Source organism: Osmerus eperlanus, chromosome 8 (assembly GCF_963692335.1).
Source record: "Osmerus eperlanus chromosome 8, fOsmEpe2.1, whole genome shotgun sequence".
Classification (NCBI taxonomy): domain Eukaryota; kingdom Metazoa; phylum Chordata; class Actinopteri; order Osmeriformes; family Osmeridae; genus Osmerus; species Osmerus eperlanus.
In genome coordinates, this window is record NC_085025.1 from 14,607,940 (window position 1) to 14,627,717 (window position 19,778).

The following is a 19,778-nucleotide window of genomic DNA, read 5'->3' on the forward strand; positions in this document are numbered from 1 at the left end:
GTCCTTATGAACCTGGGGGCTGTGTTGTCTGGAGCCTAGTGCTCCTGGTAGGGTCTCCCAAGACAAAGTGGTCTCAGGTGAGGGGCCAGACTAAGAATGGTTCAAGAAAACAGGACCGGAGCCCCCATCTGGAGCCAAAACAACTAACTTCATTCTGTTTCAGATAACTTTCAAGCTATCCAGTTGTTTCAATGTCTAGTAATTGTGCTTTCCATAAAATAAAACTATTGGTTATATATATATATATATATATATATATATATATATATATATATATATATATTTCAGATGGACTTCAAGTTATATCTTTTCTCTTTTTTTACTATTATGCACTAATTATTCTTTGTTTCAGATAAGACTACAAAAAGCTAAACACATTTCTACCTTGGCCGTTGAGTAGGCAACCTAGAACCTAGAATCTTAAGGTTTTCCAGGAGCTTGCTTGATAGCCTTTTTGCGAGTTGTTTCAGTGTAGTAATTGTGCTTTCCATAAAATACAACTATTGGTTATATATATTTCAGATGGACTTCAAGCTATTGCTTGTTTTATTACTATTATGCACTAATTATTCTTTCTGTTTCAGATAAGACTACAAAAAGGTAAACACATTTCTACCTTGGCCGTTGAGTAGGCAACCTAGAACCTAGAATCTTAAGGTTTTCCAGGAGCTTGCTTGATCGCCCTTTTGCGAGGGGTCAGGGAATAATTTTCCAGTCTTGCCTTTATTGGCTCAAATTGGCTGACTGGTTTTTCGATTCCCTCTGGAAAAGCTGTTTTTAAATTATATAAAATAAATATAATTGTTTGAAAATACTGAACTACTGTGTCTTTTGTACATTTCTCCTGTGGTTTAGCGTCCTGTACAATTTACTCAGGTACCATACAGCACGATATGGGTAAATAAAGTGTTCATAAAATAAGTTACTAGATGGAAGCCTGGCAGAGAACAATAATCGTTGCATTACAATCAATTGGACCGAAGACTTTTGTATTCACAAGATACGTAACATAGCCATGAGTTAGCAACAGCTAGCTAACGTTAGATAAATTACACTCAACTACGAGCTAGCTAGTAGTTGATAACATACGTACATATACTTACAATACCTAGCTACATATAGCTATAGCGTTAGGTGTTATAACTTGAGTTGAACAAACAATTCACTCACCAGAAAAACGTAGCCATAAAAAGTACGAAGGTCGCACATGGTCCATCGAAGAGGAGGAAATACATCCAAGTAGGGGGGGGGGCTAATATCCTAAAAAACAATCATGGGTTGTTGTGCCCTGGTCACAGATACGGGGTACAACAGGTTCAACTTAAAATGCGAACAAAGAAATGCTTAAATTGTACAGCAATTCAATATTAATGCGTCATAATCATTTTCTGGAACGTTAAGATTGATCCAAAATCACGCGCATAAAAAACTCACTCTGGGGGACCAGTCAAGAAATTTAGAACTTACGCGTCAAAGGGTTAAAAGGTATTAAATGTAACTTAAGGATTGCTGTATATACCCTGCCTTAGAATCGGCCTAACTTTTCCCCCCTATACAGCGCCCCTGTGCGTGACTCATGATAGTGAGAAGTGTTGAAAGGTGTATTAACAAAAGGTTGCCACAACTCAAAACAAAAGCGTGCTGCGGACAAAAGGAAGGGTCTCCTTCCGACGTCCTCTTAAAGGGAAAGAGACACACCGGCCCAGGTGTATCCACTTAATGGCTGAGGAGGATGTCACAGTTGGCAACACTGATTGTTACTAATCTATTGTGCATTTTCAACGAGCAAGTAGCAACGAACACATAGAGGCTCACAGGATGTATGGAAAGTAACTCAAACTCCAAGGTATATGTTTTTACTTGTAATGTTGTAATGTAATGTGTCACAGTACCTCAGAGTTTAGACACAAGACGAGAAAGACACAAAACATAGGAGAAGAAATGGCCACGTTTAACAACAAAAGAGTCGCAGATGAGGAAATACGGGACATCCTCTGAAATTCCGACCCCAAGTCTGAATTTGAGACTGATTCAGATCCTGAAAGTGATGACGACAACCTGCCCCTCAACCTAAGAGACGGTGAGCCTGATCAAATTGTCGACTTCGATGGCAGCAGGCCTCCTGAATCCCTCACCAGAGATGGTCCTTCAATTGCCCATCCAAGGGAGGAGAACGAAGGGGAAGGACATTGGAGATCCGGCCAGTTCACACCATCCAGGTTTCCTTTTGACACCACCCAGTCAAGAGTTAAAACTGCTCTGCCTGTCCCCTCAGAGGCAGAGTGTTTCAAGGTCTTCTTCACTGAGGAGCTTGTGACAGATGTAGTCCATGAGACGAATCGCTTCGCAGAGGATCTGAGGGAGAAGACAAGCCCTGGAATGAGAGGGAAGCTGTCCAAATGGTTCAATACATCAGTCAGTGGACCAGTACTCCTTCAAGTGCACCTTTTCTCACGAGCCCCATCAGCAGGATGGTCACCAGGAAGCAGTACATTTCACTGACTGATGTATTGAACCATTTGTGCACTTGAAGGAGTACTGGTCCACTGATCTCATGATGCTTCTACAAAACACTATTCTCTCAGGACCGCTTCCTTCTCCTGTTAAGAGCGCAACACTTTGTAAACAAGGCTACTGCAAATCTTGCTGATCCCCTCCACAAGATCCGTAATGTACTGACAAACTTGACCACAGCATTTGGAAGTGTTTGTACCTCATAAGGACTTGTGTATAGATGAGTCACTTCTGCAATGGAAAGGTAGGATAGGTTTCAGGCAGTACATACCCTCAAAGCGCCACAGGTTCGGCATTAAGTTGTCCTGTGTGATGTGCCGACAGGCTATATCCAGGACCTTATCATCTATACCGGGTCCACCACAGACATCAAATATATGGAGGGCCTTGGTGTCTCTGGCTCTGTGGTCACAACCCTGCTGCAGCCTCACCTTGGCAAAGGGCACACCATCTTCCTAGACCAGTGTTTCCCAACCTGTTTTGAGCCGCGGCACATTTTTTACATTTACAAAATCCTGGGGCACACCACCAACCAAAATGACACAAAATTACACTCTAACACAGTACATATTACATTAGATGACCTTTATTATAATACATACATATATAATACCCCCTCCTTGAGTCACCACCTTACCGCGGTGGAGGGGTTTGCGTGTCCTAATGATCCTGGAAGCTATGTTGTCGGGGGCTTTATGCCCCATGTAGAGTCACCCAAGGCAAACAGGTTCCAGGCGAAGGATCAGACAAAGCGTGGCTCAAAAAACTACCATGAAGAAAACTAACAATGGATCTCAGTTGCCCCTGCCCGGAAGCGGGTCACCGGGGCCCCCCCCCCTGGAGCCAGGCCCAGGGGTGGGGCTCGATGGCGAGCGCCTGGTGGCCGGGCCTTTTCCCATGGGGCCCGGTCGGGCACAGCCCGAAGAGACAGCGTGGGACCCCCTTCCAGTGGGCTCACCATCCGCAGGAGGGGTCATGGGGGTCGGGTGCAGTGCGAGACGGGCGGCGGCCGAAGGCGGGGGCCTTGGCGGTCCGATCCTCGGCTGCAGAAGCTAGCTCTAGGGACGTGGAACGTCACCTCGCTGGCGGGAAAGGAGCCAGAGCTGGTGCGCGAGGTAGAGAAGTTCCGGCTAGATATAGTCGGCCTCGCCTCGACGCACAGCATCGGCTCCGGAACCAGTCTCCTTGAGAGGGGCTGGACTCTCTTCCACTCTGGAGTTGCCCTCGGTGAGAGGCGTCGAGCTGGGAATACTTGTTTCCCCTCGGTTCGGCGCCTGTACGTTGGGGTTCACCCCGGTGGATGAGAGGGTAGCCTCCCTCCGCCTTCGGGTGGGGGGACGGGTCCTCACTGTTGTTTGTGGTTATGCACCAAATGGCAGTGCAGAGTACCCACCCTTTTTGGAGTCTCTGGGAGGGGTGCTGGAAAGCGCTCCTCCCGGAGATTCCCTCGTCCTCCTGGGGGACTTCAATGCTCATGTGGGCAATGACAGTGAGACCTGGAGGGGCGTGATTGGGAGGAACGGCCCCCCCAATCTGAACCCGAGTGGTGTTTTGTTGTTGGACTTCTGTGCTAGACACGGCTTGTCCATAACGAACACCATGTTCAAGCATAAGGGTGTCCATATGTGCACTTGGCACCAGGACTCCCGAGGTCTCAGTTCGATGATAGACTTTGTAGTCGTGTCGTCGGATCTGAGGCCGAATGTCTTGGACACTCGGGTGAGGAGAGGGGCGGAGCTGTCAACTGATCACCACCTGGTGGTGAGTTGGCTACGATGGTGGGGGAAGACGCCGGTCAGGCCTGGCAGGCCCAAACGTAATGTGAGGGTCTGCTGGGAACGGCTGGCAGAATCCCAGGTCAGAAGGAGCCTCAACTCCCACCTCCAGGAGAGCTTCGATCATGTCTCCGGGGAGGCCGGGGACATTGAGTCCGAATGGGCCATGTTCCGGGCCTCCATTGTTGAGGCGGCTGACTGGAGCTGCGGACGCAAGGCGGTCGGTGCATGTCGCGGCGGCAACCCTCGGACCCGGTGGTGGACGCCGGAGGTGAGGACAGCCGTCAAGCTGAAGAAGGCCTATCGGACTTTGTTGGCTGGTAGGACTCCAGAGGCAGCTGATGTGTACCGGCAGGCCAAGCGGAATGCGGCTTTGGCGGAGGCAAAAACCCGGGCGTGGGAGGAGTTCGGCGAGGCCATGGAGAATGACTTCCGAACGGCTTCAAAAAGGTTCTGGACCACCATCCGGCGACTCAGGAGGGGGAAGCAGTGCACTGTCAACGCTGTATATGGTAGGGATGGTGCGCTGCTGACCTCGATGGGGGACGTCCTGGATCGGTGAAAGGAATACTTTGAAGACCTCCTTAATCCCACCAACACGCGTTCCGACGTGGAGGCAGAGTCTGGGGACATTGGGGGGGGCCCTTCTATCTCTGGGGCTGAGGTCGCCGAGGTGGTTGAAAAGCTCTGCGGTGGCAAGGCCCCTGGGGTGGATGAGGTCTGCCCGGAGTTCCTTAATGCTCTGGATGTTTTAGGGCTGTCTTGGTTGACACGACTCTGCAACATTGCGTGGACATCGGGGACAGTGCCTTTGGACTGGCAGACCGGGGTGGTGTTTCCCCTCTTTAAAAAGGGGGACCGGAGGGTGTGCTCCAACTTCAGGGGGATCACACTCCTCAGCCTCCCTGGGAAAGTCTATTCAGGGGTGCTGGAGAGGAGGGTCCGTCGGATTGTCGAACCTCGGATTCAGGAGGGGCAATGTGGTTTTCGTCCTGGCCGTGGAACTGTGGACCAGCTCTATACCCTCGGCAGGGTTCTGGAGGGTGCATGGGAGTTCGCCCAACCAGTCTACACACGTTTTGTGGATTTGGAAAAGGCGTTCGACCGTGTCCCTCGGGGGCTCATGTGGGGGGTGCTCCGGGAGTACGGGGTACCCGACTCCCTGATCGGGGCTGTTCGGTCCCTGTACGACCGGTGCCAGAGTTTGGTCTGCATTGCCGGTAGTAAGTCGAACTTGTTCCCGGTGAGGGTTGGACTCCGCCAGGGCTGCCCTTTGTCACCGATTCTGTTCATAACTTATATGGACAGAATTTCTAGGCGCAGCCAGGGCGTTGAGGGGGTCCGGTTTGGTGACCTCAGGATCGGGTCGCTGCTTTTTGCGGATGATGTGGTCCTGTTGGCTTCATCGGGCCGTGACCTCCAGCTCTCACTGGAGCGGTTTGCAACCGAATGCAAAGCGGCTGGGATGGGAATCAGCACCTCCAAATCTGAGGCCATGGTTATCGACCGGAAAAAGGTGGAGTGCAATCTCCGGGTCGGGGAGGAGATCTTGTCCCAAGCGGAGGACTTCAAGTATCTCGGGGTCTTGTTCACGAGTGAGGGAAGGATGGAGCGCGAGATCGACAGGCGCATCGGTGCGGCGTCCGCAGTGATGCGGGCTCTGCATCGGTACGTCGTGGTGAAGGAGCTGAGTCGAAAGGCAAAGCTCTCTATTTACCAGTCCATCTACGTTCCTACCCTCACCTATGGTCACGAACTGTGGGTAGTGACCGAAAAAACAAGATCGCGAATACAAGTGGCCGAAATGAGTTTTCTCCACAGGGTGCCCGGGCTCTCCCTTAGAGATAGGGTGACAAGCTCAGTCATCCGGGAGGGGCTCAGAGTAGAACCGCTGCTCCTCCGCGTCGCGAGGGGCCAGTTGAGGTGGCTCGGGCATCTGATAAGGATGCCTCCTTGACGCCTCCCTGGTGAGGTGTTCTGGGCACGTCCCACTGGGAAGAGGCCCCGGGGAAGACCCAGGACACGCTGGATGGACTATGTCTCTCGGCTGGCCTGGGAACGCCTCGGGGTCCCCCAGGAAGAGCTGGTGGAAGTGGCCGGGGAGAGGAAAGTCTGGGCCTCCCTGCTTAGGTTGCTGCCCCTGCGACCCGACCCCCGGACAAGCGGAAGATGATGGATGGACATATATAATACTCTTCCTCAGCAGCTCTTAGTCTCTCTCTGTTTTTAGTTTTTATCGCAGTCAAGCTTGAGAAACTCAGCTTACACAGATATGTTCGGCATTTGCATTTTCTCTTCTCAAAAACCTCTCCATCACTGTCACTTGCTCGTCTTGCTGTGATCCCAAACTGCCACTGTCACGTGTCGCGACAAGGATGACCCTCCTTAACCCATTAAGGAGTAGCGTTGCACATATATGATCGTTCGAAAGCGGGCCCCACAGAGTAACGTCGCACATGTGTGATTCTGAACATTCCAACCGACTATTTTCCGATAAGACAAAAACTATATGACAAACGCTAAAGTATTGCTTCAAAATTTAAAATCAGGAGGCTAACTAGCAGGTAGTAGCATTGGTATGAGTATTATGCTAGCTTGCTAGGTAACGGAAGATAACTAAAGCTAGCTAGCTTCCGTTTTGGAAAAATAACTCACTCTGGTGGAAGCGTCGGTAATATTTAGAACTCACGCGAACCAAAGCACTCACAAAGTGTATAGTAGGCAAAAGCCAAAGCATGAAGAACTGTTTTTTGGGGAAATATTTTTATTTATTTTTTATCTGCCACACTTTATTACAGGTTAATTAGGTTAATTAGATAATTTCCCACGGCACACCTGACGATCTCTCACGGCACACTGGTTGGGAAACACCGTCCTAGACAACTGGTACAATAGCCCAGCATTATTCCAGTACCTTCTGCAGCAGAAGACTGGAGCCTGTGGGACTGTGAGGGCCAATCGAAAGGGAATGCCAAACTTCACTAAGAAGATGAAGGGGGATGTGGAGTTCCGTCACAAGGGGGACCTGTTGGCAGTTAAATGGCACGATAAAAGGGATGTGCACGTCTTGTCGACTGTACACAGTTCTCAAATGGTAGAGAGTGGGAAAATTGATTTTTCAACAGGATCAATGAAGGTGAAGCCTACCTGCGTCATGGAGTACAACAACAAAATGGGTTCAGTAGACAAGGTGGACATGCAAAACTGTTTAGTCCAGATTGCCAGGAAGACCATGAAATGGTATAAAAAGTTAACCCTTTTTCCACGTACTTGATGCCGCTGTACTGAATGGCTTCATAATCCACCACAGAGCCACAGGCCAGGTCATCACCTACAAGAGGTACAGGGAGAACCTCATGCGACAGCTCCAACACAACACAACCCGTCATCTTCCAACCGCAGGCCGTCCCTGTGTGGACAACCCCATGCGACTCACTGGAAGGCACTTCCCCAGTGAGATTCCTCAAACGGCACAGCAGGGGAAAAACACAAGGCGTCACTGCACAGTCTGTGCACACACAAATAGGCGTGAGAAGCAGCGCAAAATGACTCACTATGTCTGTGAAGCCTGCAACGTAGCTCTGTGTGCTGATCCTTGCTTCATGGAATACCACACACTGAAGCACTACTGAGTCAATGTATATAGTTAAATAAGATCTGGGGTGTGTTCGAATTCTTAGATAGCTGTCTAATCCTTGATCTCTAGTTGGACAGGTGTCTGACGAGAGAGGTCCTTTCGGGGGAAGGTATCTCAAAAACCGTTGATTTTGAACAGTCTATTAAGATAGGATGTACGTCATCGCGCTGCGTGTACTTATGTGCTCGCACTAGCGCGCTCTGTCAGACGGCAGTCAATTGCATCTTCCTTCAACGTGCTTTGCAACTTGCATTGGTTTTCGAGAGTTTATTGAGTTTATTGTCACACAAGTGTGTAAACAATCGTTCACTTTCTTAACTATCTTGCATTAAATACAGATAAATACCAGAGCTAACGTTAGCAAGCCTGTTAACAATCTTCAGCTACCGATAGCGATAGCGACCTGGCTAACGGATACCTTGCTAACTAATTCAGACGATTTTTTTGTTAATCAATCATGGCATAATTACATAGTACACCCATTATTTCTCGGTAACTTAACGGTAAAAAAAAAAATAAGCAAAAAAAGCAAAGAAACTTACACTTATGAATACTTTTGATCCCAGTTTGGACCTCCTGACTGACTTGTTCCGCCATCTTATTATTATTTTTTCTCTGGCTTGGGTTCTGGCGCACAGAGTTATGGGTAATACCTGCCGCCATTAAGACAGCAAGACAACTCAGATGCTCTCTTGAAAAATGACCGTTATGTGACGTATTTCAAGGTATCTTACTAAAGCGGAAGAGAAGGTTTAAGACATTTCGAACAGTCCTTGCTCTCTTAACCCTCGTGCTGCCTTCGGGTCACATGACCCAAAGGTTCATAACGAACCATCATTGTGTTTACCCAATTTTACCCAATACAAAAACAAATAAAAATACTTTTCTTTTAACCATCGCAATGTGGGGGGTCTGAGACAGCCCGACGGTTAAAAGAAAATGCTTCACTTTGTTTTTGTATGCGGTAAAGTTGTCGCAATACGACGGTGGGTCACAATGACTGATGGGTCAGAACGACCCGAGGAGAACACAAGGGTTAATAGGGAGGAAGGAAGGGAGCATTTTAAGGGTATTCGAACACACCCCGAGACAAAGATTTACTGTTATTCAATCAGTCTGATAATCCATTCCTCATGACCATTTCTGTAAATGTTTAAAAGGAGATGATTGACTAGCTTGTAATGACAAAAAAAAAGACTAAATGTAATGCATTGCCAGTCCTCCATTAACCCTCCTGTTGTTTTCGTTAAATGTTACATACATTTGATGATTTGAACTACATCATCTGATTTGTATACAATTATTATGACTGAACAGAATACAACTCAAAGGTACACAATATTTTGGTGTTTAGATATCGAGCTAACTAACAAAAGAAGCTAACTAGCCACGTGTTTCTCTTATAGTATTGCTAAGTAGGCCTATATTTCGATTATTATCTATTAACCTCTTCATCCCGACCTGGCTGCATACGTCACATACATCGGGTAATTACGGATCGGGTAATTATGTCATGTTATATACCACTGGAACGACAAGGATCTCATCTGTAAATCTATGTAAACAGTTTTTTTCCAAAAGCAAATAATATAAATGCATGGATTGCATGAAGTAGCAACAACCAAACAACTTCCGCATTTGCGGCACTGCTGATCCAATGTAAATGTGATCAATGAACAGATATTTCTCAACGTAGCCACGAAAGCAATACGCCAATTGAAAGCCACCATTTAGCCCTTCCCAAAAATGCCAACTAGGTTGTGCTAACACTAACACACATGAAACAATAGATAAATATATCACCAACAAATATTTCACATTTTGAATTCACAACAACTTTGGCCTAGCCTGGCTCTGCCCTCCTACGTACTTCCGCTCAATTTAATTTTTGCTTCTGTACATGGGTCTGGCCATGAAGTACGTAAGACAGATTTTTCAGGTCGATTTTCTACCGGCGAATCAGCGAACAGAGGGAGTGGCTGAGAACGATGACGTTGTGTGCTAGTTTGTGTTGTAGTTCCGTAATGGCGGCGGAGAAAGATGCGAGCAAAGCCATTCGGTCCGTTGTGTCAACGATCCAACAGCTAAAGCCGGAGCAAGAACAAGTTTTGCTGAGTTTTGTTGGTGGCCATGATGTTGTGGCCATCCTCCCCACGGGGTTCGGGAATAGTTTGATTTTCCAGCTACGGCAGCTAGCTCTGTTACAGTAGTGGTGAAGGAATTGGCTAAGGCGAACGCTAGCGATTGGTTATGGCAGATCAGAGTGGCTCTGGGCAGATCCAATAGTTTTAAACTTCAACAGAGCACCCGCCTACAAGGAAGTTGACGCTTGTCAATGGAGCGAGGCCAGACTCTCTGTACAAATGCAATGTACGAGAGTCTGGTTAGGACCAGGCTAACTTTGGCCTACCTTGTATGATTTTTGTTGTAAAAAGTAGTGTCTAGTCGACTAATTCCACTCAGTAAGATAGTTCCATGCCATGTTGACATTCTGAAGTAATTTAAAATCGCAAACACTGTTCCTAATAGCTAGAACCTTAGTGACTATATCGTTCTAAGCTAAACAGGATGTCTTTGTCCCCATCTACTGAACATATAATATATCACAGTTTCCGAAACTGTTTTTCCTAAGCGGTTCCCCCCTTTTTTTGTGTGAAAAGGGCGGTAATAAAGATCTTAGAAAGCTAGGCCTGTAATGATCCCTGTATAATTGTTTGTTACTGTACCACCCCAAAGTTCCTGGGTCTAGTTATACATTTAGTCAACATACTGTGAGTGTGCAATATATATTTTTGACTGTTTTAGTCATATTTGTCAATGAATGAATGTGGGTTTTAGTCCTGATTTTCTTTTGTCTTGTTTGCACAGAGAAGATGATTATAGGGGTGATGAGCCATCAGCCTCTGCTGCTCCACTTCCCCAACCACAGCACCACAACCTTGGGGCTGAGGACTAAGAAGAGTTTTTTTTTGGTTGTTTTATGGAGACGCAAGGTCTGGAGAACATTTGCCTGACACCTATGTGAAGGAGCTTTAACGACATCAGGAGATCCTGTTGTTGTGTTTCAATCAGGGTTGATGTCGTAAACACGCACACACGTAAACATGCACGCGCGCCAGGTCTATGCAAAATGTAAATGTAAAAAAAAATGTAAGAGCCATGGAACATTTGCATGCATTGTTTTAACCAATGCATGCAAATGAGCGGGGCTGTTTAAATAGCTAGGTAGCACAATATGCTAGCAGACAAACTTTGTAGCACAATGGCATGTGATGTTTTGTCTCCTTGCGGCAGCAAGCAATAAAGGTTTCTTAAACTTGCTCACCGACTGACTGTGCAATGCTTGATAGATAAATATTTCTGACAGGTAGGCCTGACACTCAAAGAGTCATCGAGGAAGAAATGCTGCCAAAAGACTGCAATCTGGGCTAAAATTCACATGGGTGCCACTTACCATGAAGACTTTTTACATTTTTCTGGCAATTGTGCTATATACAGGGCTGGTCACTGTACATGATAGGGGCACCTACTGGAGGAAGGACTACTCCTTTAATTTCCGCTTCCCTGGAGACAGCATGGCACAAGACCGTTTTGAGCAATCATGTGGTCACTGCACCTGAGTAACCCAGAAGAGGATGAAGACAACAACAACAAAAAAGGCACTGCAGGATATTATCGACTTTTCAAGATCAAGCCCCTCTACACAGAATTTACCAATCCCTGCAAATCCCATTTCCAGCCATATCAAAACATCGCAATAGATGAAAGAATGGTGGCATCAAAGGCAAGAATAAGTATGCATCAGTACATGAAGGCGAAGCCCACTAAGTGGGGGTATAAATTATTTGTACTGGCTGACATACTGCTTACACTTGGAACTTCTTTGTTTAAGAGGGCAAGAGTGTATTCACACCAGGCCAGGGACTGAGCTACACCTCCGTTATGGATTTGATGCCGTTCCCTCTACTTGGCAGGGGCTATAGACTGTTTCTGGATAATTTCTATTCCAGCCCTGCCGTTTTTGAAGAATTACACCGCAGAAACACAGGTGCCTTCCCAAACACTAAAAGGAACGACCTGCCAAAAAAATCAGAAAGGGGAGATTTACGATGGATGCGCCATTTAGTGGAAAAACTGTCAATAGGAAGGTCAAAGAGGGTGGTGTATGGCAGACTAAGACTGCCCATCCCAGATGCCGTAGCAGACTACAACCACAACATGGGTGGAGTGGATTTATTAGTGTGTAATTATTATTACTAACCCTAACAACATTGATTGGAAGCAGTGCTGTGGTATATGTAGCAACGGGGCCAGGGCAATAACAGGGCACCAAAGTGGACTGGTGAAACGAGTGCAAGACGTTGCTCCCGCTGCTGTTTGGAGTCACTGCATCATCCATTGACAGACCTTGGCGGCCAAGAAGATGCCCGAGGAGCTGCGTGCGGTCCTGGGAGAGGCAGTCAAAATTGTGAACCTGATTAAATCCCGTGCCCTGAATGCTTGTCTTCCATCCTCTGCGATGAGCGCACACTTTCACCAGCTACTCCTGCACTCTGAAGTCCGCTGGTTGTCCCGGGGCAAGGTCCGCACCAGCCTGTGTGACTTGTGAAACACATGGAGGGCATGAACTGGGTGGCAAGGTTGGCCTATTTGTCTTATATTTTCGAAAAGATAAATGTGCTCAACACTTCTCTGCAGGGAAAGGTGTACCATGTCTTTTTGGTATATGATAAAGTCTCTGCATTCAGGGAAAAGTTGGACCTGTGGTGTGTTAGCGTGGAACATGGCTCAGTGGAAATGTTTCCAAACTTGGAGTATGTTTTGGAGAAGGCAGGGCTGGCCGTTGCCTCTGAGCAGCAGGTTGCCACTGTGCATTTGAAGGGGTTGCGCGAGCAGTTTTGGGATTATTGAACCATGGCGAATCAATGGGTTAGAAATGTATAAAACTTCCCAGCAGAGCTCCGTGATAGATTATCCCGTTAAGAAGTAGCGTTGCACATCGTTGTTTGCATTGGATTTTTTTTTACAAGAAAATGCAGGCCATCAAATTAGTTGTTTTGCTGCTGCTCAACAACGACAACGGAGATTGTCAAGTCGCAGAAGTCGCCAGATTCGTTGCAAGTCGCTATGAGATTTTTTTGTTCTTGCTAAGTTAACTAGTAGGTAAAGTGAAACCTTCTTGAGTGCGGCAAAACAAAGGCAAAGGACCATTACTGATGTTACGGTGAAGACAACCCCCTATTTTTACCGAAAAACAACCACATTAATTCAAGATATTTGGCCACATGATAAAGTTGACCTTAAAAGTTCCAAAAATGACAAACTCATTTTCGCCAAAATTGAAGTTACAGTATTTTGCAGACCTGCAAACTCCTCAGAGTAAAAAAGGTGACAGTGTCGTGGGGGGTGCGTGCCCCCGGCTCAATTTTTTGTCATTTTAATATGCAAATGAAACATTTCTGAGCGTGACTTAAAGGCCATATTGCAGGTTAAACATCACTGATGATAAATGGGTACATTAAGCACTCAAGATATGTATATAATTTAAAAAATCTCCAAATGGTGTTAAAGACCAGTTTTTGTCGTTTTTGGTGTTAGCATTAGCATATTAGCGCAATTTGGTGATGACGTCACGTTGGGGAGACGAGGAGTTGACTAGGCATAGATATCCATAGACATAATATAGATATATATGGAGACTAGCCTCAGATTAGTACTAGAACTATGGCGAATGACTGCAACTCACCAAGGAGCTTCACCAACTCCACTCATTCTCCTCGGACCATCTAACTACATAAAACATTTACACAATTTCTCCAGAATGAAACACTTTCTGTTATGTACGCTATTGCAGCTTCGTCCCAAGATCTCTACAGACCATGCAGCTAATTTAATGCTCAACACTTGAACACATGGGCTTATTACTTGAAAGAGGAACTAGAGATGGTACAATTTCTGGGGGAAATTGTAGGGCGTGCGTCGGTTGCAGATGGGTCCGTTTGTTATGAAACAAGCCGAACCCCATTTGAAACTAGCTATTCTAACAACGTTGTCACCAGCAGTATTTTTCAGATGGAATCGAGATTCAAACAGTACCAATCTGCTAACTGAAAATATGCCCCCAAACACGTAAATAAGCTTGATATTTATTTAGGGGGAAATGGCTAATTCAAAAGAAGTTTGCTGGAAGCGATCATTGTCAGTAAAAAAAAGCAGACCATTTGGTCTCAGTCTAGAGCCCTGCATGGAGAAGCTGCATGAAGAAGCTACGAGCCAGCTAGCCTAGCTGATGTTGCTAGCCAAACTTCACTGAATGTGCCGGAAATGAAAAACGTTTCTTTTGACATAACCTAGTTTAGCCTGTGGCATTGAAGACAGCGACGCACCACACAAGCTTTAATGTGACATTACTTACTGCACATGCAAGTCTTAAATTGCTTAAATGTATGATGCTGCCAGTACACGGCACGATAGTAGTAGCTTAAGTACTATCTACTAGTAGTACTGTGCAACAGTCTATCCCATATAGTGCTAGTTCAATCCAGCCTCGTATGGCAAGCCTTTTTAACATTTAACAGCTAGACTGGATATGTGTTGCAGATATCTGTAATTCAGTTTTGCCTAGTCAAAAAGAACATTTCAGATATCCGCAATTACATTCTTCCTATCCATAATTGTCATTTCAGATATCCACAAAGACATTCTTCCTAGGACAAATGACGTCACTTTTGACATTCATTTGTATGGGGTTTATCATTACAGATATCTACAATTCAGTTGCGGATATCCACTATGTGAATTACGGATATCCGCAACTGAATTGTAGATATCTGTAATTCCAGTTTGAGATATCTACAATTTGATTCTGACTAGTCATAACTCCAGTTCAAGATATCTTTAATTCACCTCAATTCAAGATATCTACATGTTCATTTTGAGATATCTTAAATTAAGTTTTGACTAGGCGAAATTACGTTGTAGATATCTGTAACTGGAATTATGACTAGTCAAAATGACGTTGTAGATATCTTTAACTGCAGTTAGGGATAGTCATAATTTAATTGTAGATATCTATTATCAAGTTATAGATATCTTGAAATTAATTTTGATTAGAGATATCTGAAATTTGAGATATCTGTAACTTTCATTCTGCCTAGTCAAAATGTAATTACAGATATCTTGAATTAGAGTTTTGACTAGGCGAAATGACGTTGCAGATATCTGTATGTGTATGCAAATCATTGTTAGGCCCGCATCCCACTTTAGGCGGAGCACCTGTTAACTTTTAATTATCACTGATTAGCACCATGTCGGAGCAGCCAGAGGCCGAAGGAGTTTTTAATCGTCTTTTTAATGCTGCAACCCGTGCAAGACTGGAGCTGGCAGCGAGAAATAATGATTCAACGTTACTTTCCACAACAAGACGACTATTTCGCCGGCAAGTTCATCGAGTTCGGGGTAAGTTTTCTTTTTTAACATCAGAATTGCTAATGTGCTTGCAGAAGTTCGGGGTTAGGGTTAGGACAATAATTTGCACTAGTCATAATGACGTTTGAGATATCTTTAACTTTCATTCTGTCTAGTCAAAACTGAATTACAGATATCCGCAATTGTCATTTAAGATGTGTGACGAGTTGAATGTCGTTTCCAATGACGTCATTGCAGATATCTGTAATTCAGTTTTGCCTAGTCAAAACGGAATTACAGATATCTATAACTGTAGTTTCGACTAGTCACAATTACGTTACAGATATCTTGAATGACAATTCCAACTATCCAAAATGTAATTACGACTAGTCAGAAAGACGTTGTTGATATCTACAATGTTAATTCCGGATAGTCAAACTTAGCTTTTAAATGTTAAAAAGGCTTGCCATAGCCTCGCACATATTTGCACGTCGTATCTACTGCGTCATCTCAGTTAAACTATCAGGGTTTGGAAACACTGCGACTTGCTAAACACACAGCTGCCTGCAAGACCCAGTGAAATGTTATATACAGCTAGCAAACTAACGTTAGCTAGCATAGCTAACAACATTTTCTAACTCAACTTCGGTAGGCAAGCTGGCCAGTGCAAGTAACAGTTGACGCTGTGTGCTTAAAGATTCTGACGCAAGTGCTAAGATTCCGATTGATCAAGAGAAAAAGTGCTAAGATTCTGATTGGCCCAGAGAAATGTCAATTATAAGAATTATCCAATAATGTTTCGCAATTTTAAGCCAGCATGGCATGCAGAAGAAGGGCAGCCTACACCCCCCCCCCCCCCCCCCCCAAAAAAAAATATCCGGTTCTACACGATTTAAGTAAATGGTCCAATTGACCAAGAAAACGGCGATTGTCGCCGAAAAGCGACAAGTTTACAGGTCTGATTTTGCCTTAGCACGGCAGTATGGACCCTGAACATGATTGAACTACCTTGGTTTGGGTCTCTTGTGCCTGACATGTTGTTTCAACTTGACGCCTAAGTTGCTGTTGAAGGAGTTCAATGTCCAAGGCACTCTTTAAGGTCTTCTGCTTTATGAGCAGACATCCCAGTTCAGCTGATCTTCAGCTGGTCAGCCAGTTTCTGCAGAGTCTCGATTTCTGCACACTTACAAATAAGCTCCTTTCTGATTTTGCACAAGTCTTACTGAACCTCTTCCAGGGCCTTCTCCAAAACACTGCAATGCTTGTCCTTCTCTCACGTCAATCTGCAGTTTGGTCATGGAGCCTGTAATCTTCTTCAGGTTAATGCATCCAGTTTCTGCTCACCCCTTGTTGTGACATGGAGGGCCTCCTCTTTTTCATTGGAGAGGATGAGGATGTTGTCATCCCTTTCGGCAATCTCAGCACAAAGGTTTTTCTCCAGGTTTGCAAGATTTATACTGGTCATGTTGCATTTCATCTCAGCCCTCGGTCTGGCTGACTGGACCACAGAGAGTTCAGCTTTAACCCTTTCACACGTACGTTCAACATTTCTTGACTGGTCCCCCAGAGTGAGTTCTTTATTCGCGTGATTTTTGATCAATCTTAACGTTCCAGAAATTGATTATGATGCATTAATATTGAATTGCTGTACAATCTAAGGATTTCTTTGTTCTGTGACGGCATTTTTTGATATAGTTACTAAGAGTGTATTTTTTATAGACTGAGGTTGTGTTTAAACAAATGGATGTTGCAGTTGGTCTTAAGGTATTTATGGTGTTGGTTTATGATGCCTGATTGAGAAGCTAGGGGCACGGAGGTTGGGGGATGTTTGAGTTCTGTGGCCTAAAGGGAGAAGGGTAGATGGATCAGTTGATCTAGCAGCTCTGACCTTTTGGCCAAGGAGATTGTGTCCTGTTTGTGTTTCATTAAGGGTATCCTTACTGTCCCCATTTATGAATTGCATTGATGAATTGATCATTTATTAGGGCATCTGTTTTAAGTGTATAAAAGCACAAGCTTTATGATTGTTCTTCATCACTCTTGCGAACGACCTGTGGCTAGCACCTCCTTCGTAATGACTGATCAGCAAAGCTTTGTTTAATATTACGTAATTGTATAATCTAAATAAATTGTAATAAACCCACATCTCTTGACTACTCAGATCTACACAGTGCCGCTTGAATTTCCACCTTTACAGTTCACATTTTAAGTTGAACCTGTTGTATCCCGTAGCTGTGACCAGGGCACAACCCATTGGTTGTTTAGGAGATTACCCCCCCCCCCCCCCCTTCTTGATGTATTTATTCCTCTTCGATGGACCATGTGCAACCTTCGTACTTTTTATGGCTACGTTTTTCTGGTCAGTGAATTGTTTGTTCAACTCAAGTTACAACACCTATATATGTTGCATGATATTGAGATTAAAGTATTACCTGTTGTACTTTACGAAGTGATGTTTTTGCTAAACTAGCTAGCTTATAGTAGAGTGTAATAGGGGTTATGCGGAGCGCCCAGCGTTCGAACCAGAAAACAGATGTAATCGTTTCCGCTTCTCACTTCCGTGCGCTTGGTGATGCAAAGAACTTATATTGACAGAGAAGTTCAAGCATTTTATAAATTATATTACTCTCTACATTAGGCTAAGTGTGACAGGTAAGAATAAAGTGATGAGTTTATATAACGTTATAATAGCCTAACGTTAGACCGTTTCCCAGGAGGTAACGTTAACACTAGCTCTACAGTACACATTACAACGTTAGCCTACAGTATACACAAATAAGTTATCAATGAAATATATGAATTCAGCAAATTAATTTAAGAAGCTCATTTTAATTTACTGTCATATCCATATAAATCATTATTCTGGTTTCTATGGCTAGGACCTGCAGTTCCTAGAAGGAATTAAGTTCACTAGCCTACTACTAGACAAAAAAAACGTTCAAGTTAGCAGGTGCATAAGATTACGCTACCGACAAAATTTACCTGTCAGGGTCTTTGGGAAAGCAATGAAATGCATAAATACTGTCACATTGGTAATTGTTGCAGTTGATTGCCGAACACTGCGTTCTTTGAGTCCACTTGGACTTCGTTGTCATATTGTGTCTCTTTCTGTGTAACTGTTATAACTAGCTAGTATGTAACTTTGTTACTATTAGTCCAGGCAAAGTAGCGTTTTACTACAGACTAATTGTAAAACTTTTTTTTTTGCAGCTTAGATCATTTCTATGAAGTGTCCAGAACAACATACTAAAAGTCCTAAGAAATCGTAGTTGAGGAAATATGTTAAATTCTCATCAATCCGAGATGTGTGCCAATAAGGCCAGGCAACATTGCACCCCAATGGGGCTATTTTTTTCCTTTACTCCTATCAAAATGAAACTTTACACAATGAAACTACCCATGGCAAGTACAAAATTTTGTATTGCAAGTTTCTTTAAAAATGAATGTTAATATGCAAATGAGCTATACACTAATCGAATATGCCCAAAATACACCCAAATAGGCTTATTTTTTTCCTTTACTCCTACCACAATAAAACTTAACATAATAAAAGTATAAATGAAAAGTAACTTTTTATTACAAGTTTCTTTTGAAAGTAATTTGAATATGCACATGAGCTCCACACTTATTGAATATGCTCTAATTTGAATAGGCAGAAACACCATTCATATGACAAATACATCGGCCCAATCTTCATCCAATCATCCTTCTGCTAATGACCTGATGGTCATTATTGGCATAAATCTCCCATCCAAAACATGCCACCCCCAGTCTTTTGGTCCATACGTTCACTTCCCCCTTTCCACTCCATCATTTGGCAAAAGACCCAAAGACTATGGAACTTTGCAGCTGTTGACGTTGGAGGGATATTTACATTTATGCATTTAGCAGACTCTTTTATCCAAAGCGACTTCCAAGAGAGAGCTTTACAAAAGTGCATAGGTCACTGATCATAACAACGAGATAGCCCCAAACATTGCGGGTAGCCAAAACATGAAGCATACATTGTGAAAAACCAAATAAGTCCCAAAGGGAAGTACCATAAGAGCATGTTTAGACAAGTTACAATTAAACAACATGAACTTCAGAAGTGCAAGTGTGTACCTGTAGAAAAAACAAGCAACAATAATATAATTCACAGCGAGTACAATAACTTTAAGTCAGTTACAACTAACCAACAAGAGCAACAAGTCTCTCAATAAGAGTCATTGTGATCCTGGAGGAAACTAACATCAGGTCCAGCCAATCATTCCTAAGTACCGGAACAAGTGCGTCTTGAGCCTTTTCTTGAACGTGGGGAGACAGTCAGTGTCTCTGATGGAGGTGGGGAATTGATTCCACCATTGGGGGGCCAGACAGGAGAAGAGCTTGTGTTGGGACCGGGCGCTCTTGAGCGGTGGGACCACCAGACGGTTGTCAGAAGAAGACCATAGTTGGCGGGTGGG

General features: G+C 44.4%; 1 protein-coding gene and 1 long non-coding RNA gene across 2 annotated transcripts in view; one reads left to right on the forward strand and one right to left on the reverse strand.

The window, feature by feature from the left end:
- Positions 1-19,778, forward strand: part of pbk (PDZ binding kinase) — a 111,422-nt gene that overhangs the window by 83,350 nt on the left and 8,294 nt on the right. The gene's annotated exons all lie outside the window — the stretch shown is intronic.
- On the reverse strand, positions 2,567-7,789 carry LOC134025370 (uncharacterized). Its single transcript, XR_009931009.1, has 3 exons — positions 7,560-7,789; positions 7,161-7,436; positions 2,567-2,965 (listed from the first exon to the last, which is right to left on the reverse strand). It is a non-coding gene; the product is annotated as an uncharacterized LOC134025370 (long non-coding RNA).